This window comes from Chionomys nivalis, chromosome X (genome assembly GCF_950005125.1).
Source record: "Chionomys nivalis chromosome X, mChiNiv1.1, whole genome shotgun sequence".
In the NCBI taxonomy this organism is placed as follows: Eukaryota; Metazoa; Chordata; class Mammalia; order Rodentia; family Cricetidae; genus Chionomys; species Chionomys nivalis.
Window position 1 is genome coordinate 132,031,900 of NC_080112.1, and position 4,018 is coordinate 132,035,917.

The window sequence follows — 4,018 nt, forward strand, 5'->3', positions numbered from 1 at the left end:
ATGATGGAACAAATGGCTTTTGTCTGAACCGGAAATGCGTTCTTACCACATACCTGAAGTGTGAAGGACATGACCGTCATAAAATGGATTGTTCAAGGATGTCTTCCAACTGAAAGAGATAGTACTCGCTCTTTGTACATAAAATAAAAATCCTTTTAATAAGTTTTTTTTATTAGTCGGGTGTGGTGGCACTGTCATTAATCCCAGCAGTCGGGAGGCAGAAGCAGGCAGATCTCTGAATTTGAGGCCATTCTGATGAGGAGACCGAGTTCCAGGACAGCCGAAGTTACACAAAGAAACCCTGTCTTGAAAATAAAACAAGCAAACAAAAAAAAAGTTTTATTTATTACTAGTGTGTATTACCTAATGTATGGAAAGCAATGTATGCACCTGGAGGTCTGAGGACAACTTTCTGGAGTAGGCTCTTTCCTGCCTTTATGTGAGTTCAGAGGCTCGAACTCAAGTAATCAGACATGCACAGCAAATGCCCTAGAGATGGTTCAGAGGTCAAGAGTACTTGTTGCTCTTACAAGAGACTAGAGTTCTGCCGGGCGGTGGTAGCTCACGCCTTTAATCCCAGCACTCGGGAGGCAGAGGCAGGTGGATCTCTGGGAGTTCGAGACCAGCCTGGTCTACAAGAGCTAGTTCCAGGACAGGCTCCAAAGTCATAGAGAAACCCTGTCTCGAAAAACCAAAAAAAAAAGAGAGAGAGAGAGAGAGAGAGAGAGAGAGAGAGAGAGAGAGCCAGCACCCACATAAGATAGCTCATAACCACCTGTAACTCCAACTCCAAGGCATCTAACATTTTCTTCTAGTCTCTGTGGGCACTTGGTCTCACATGCACATGCTCTCTCTTAATCTCTCTCTCTCTCTCACACACACACACTCACACACACAAATAATAATTTTTAACCTAAAAGCCAGAGATTGGAAAGGTGACTCAGTAATGAATAGCGCTCACTGTTCTTTCCAAGGACTGTGGTTTAATTCCCAACACTCTCACATCAGTTGGCTCACAACTGCCTATAATTCCAGATCCACGGGATCCAATGTGCTCCGGCCTCTAAGAGCATCTACATGCACATGGTCCACATAAACTCATGCAGGCACATCTATACACATAAAAATAAATAAGCAGGGCTGGAGAGATGGCTCAGAGGTTTAAGAGCACTGACTGCTCTTCCAGAGGTCCTGAGTTCAATTCCCAGCAACCACATGGTGGCTCACAACCATCTATAGTGAGATCTGGTGCCCTCTTCTGGCATGCAAGCATACATGGAAGGAATGTTGTATACATAATAAATAAATAAATCTTAAAAAATAAATAAATAAATAAGCAAATCTTTTTAAAGATTTTAAACCATGTATACATAAACATATAAGTGTATAAATATTTTGTTGTATATTTAAACAGGTGAATTGCAAGGTATTTGAACTATATCTCAATAAATATATTAAGAGTCTGATAGTTTGGGCATGTCAAGCTGAAGTTTAGGATCTGAGTAATAAAATGCAAATAAAGGTCAGTATGGAGAACTAGACCACAAGGAAATCAAAATTGTAATTGCTTTCTCCATTTATTTCCAAGATCACTGAAACTGTCAAAATGATAAGAGAAGGAGGACTCATGGGCGTAGGTGGAGTTTCTCTGTGTCCCAGAAGTCACTCCCAAATAATCACACAGAGACTTCTTATTGATTATAAATGCTCAGCAAATAGCTTAGGCTTGTATTTAACTAGCTCTTATAACTTAAATCAACCCATTTCTATTAATCTATCTGCGAACCTGAGGCTCCTTTACCTCATCTATTAACTTCCCATGTTGCTTCTTCCAAATCTGGCTCTTGACTCCCCAGACTCAAATCTTCTTCCTAGCTATTGACCAATTAGCTTTTTATTAACAATGAGAGCAATACATTTCCACAGCATTTCCCATTATTGTCTAAATAAAAAGGAAGGTTTTAACTTTAACATAGTAAAATTATATACAACAAAAACAGTTAAGTAAGAATTACATTTACAATATCTAGTCTATTTGTATTTGGAAAATTTGAAAAAATGCCTTATTGTCTATTTTATTTTTGTGAGTCTAACATTTTACATCTAATTTCCCTTTTATCATTACTAAGGAAAACTCTATAACTATCTAGTTAGTCTTCAACTCCATCAAAGACCGCAGAAGGGTGTAATATTCCCTAACAACAGAAACATCAGGCTACCTAGACAGTCACCCTTGGTACTTCTGTAACATTGGGGCATCCAACTTTGGCCAAAAAGGAGCAGAAACATACATACAAGATAACAAAAATAACTTTAAATGTGTGTTAATGTACCAAAATTTATACCAATGTAAAATATTTGATGTTAATAGTTGTTTTTGGATTAAAGAACACTCAATAATATACCCTTTTTTCTATCATTCTTATATCCTATCCTTCTTTTACCTTTAGTAAGAGATCTTTGAAATTAATTTTGTAGACTTTTTTTATTACAACCAATAACAACTTGTAACCAAACCCCCTAAACAATGACAAACATTCAAAATCCATTAAAAAAAAACCCACCCATACCCCATCTCTTGGGAATGTGGGCATCATTTTTTAAACTACTTCCTGTTGTTTGGGGGGTGATAAAATCTTTGGAGAAACCTTGAAACCATCAGGATATCAGGATAATTATTAAGTCTCAGCTAGAGTAGTCTGTGAGGCTGGACCATCTCAGCCAGCAGACGTGAAGCTGTTCTGGATACAGATGTAGTAATACTTCATTTGTATTTTAATAACTAAACTTTGTCTGAAGATCAGAGAGTAAAAAGAAAAAGATTGAACTCTAAAGGATATGTTAAACAGAAAGGGATGGTAAATAGTCCCAGAAATAGATTGCATAATGCTTTATTAACCCCAAATTTTCTTAATGCTAATGAGAAAGGAACAACTGTAGCAGAGAGACATTGGACAATAGAAAAAATTTCTGAATTATATCAGCCAGAGGACTTCAAGGATGTGTTGACCTCAAAATGGAAACCAGGAGGTGTACTACATCGGGGAAGGAGTTTTGCCCTTATTTCCATGGGAGAAGAAAAGCTATGAATACCATAAAAATTAATCAAGATTCAGTTTGTAAAGGAGAAACCTCTTGAGAAAGAGAAATGACAACTCATCCACAGAGGCCACTGTTGGTAGAAGCTGCTCATTCATTCCTGGCTTCCCAGACTTGAAATACACAGAAACTATATTATGTAAATCGCTGCTTGGCCAATCACTTACACATATTACTAGCTCACAAGAGTTGGTGCAGGGTTCTGTTCTTGTCTTTGCAGGAAAATAGAAAATACCCACCTTCAAGAAGTTAAGAGACTTTGGACATCTAGATGCCAAAAGATAAAGAGATAGCTATCCAGAAAGAATCACCAAGCAAAGAAAAAATTGACTTACAATACCAATATTCTCTGCAGGGTAAATTCTAACTACCTAAACATATGTATCTCCTTACTTCCCAATATAATGGTAGTCCCAACTCACTTAAAAATCAAAGCTGGGGGCTGGAGAGATGGCTCAGTGGTTAAAAGCATTGCCTGCTCTTCCAAAGGTCCTGAGTTCAATTCCCAGCAAACATATGGTGGCTTACAACCATCTGTAATGAGGTCTGGTGCCCTCTTCTGGCCTTCAGGCATACATGCAGAAAGAATATTGTATACATAATAAATAAATAAATATTTTAAAAAGTATGAATTTAAAAAATCAAAGCTGGCTTTGGAGTTGGATTGTTGCTCACTCCTCTTAATCCAAGCTTGTTATTAAAAGAAAAACTCAGAATTTCTGTCTCGTATCAGAAGATCTACCTGGTGTGGAACAGAAGGAAAATAAAAATCTAGGAACTAAGGTTATCAAAAATCTGCTTTTAAAAATTATACTTCTCTCCATACCTATTTTTGTCTCTATGGTACCTTTCTTTGAATATATGTCCATTGAAATTCAAATGTTTGGTTTTGATATGAATAATGTTTACATTTTCCATG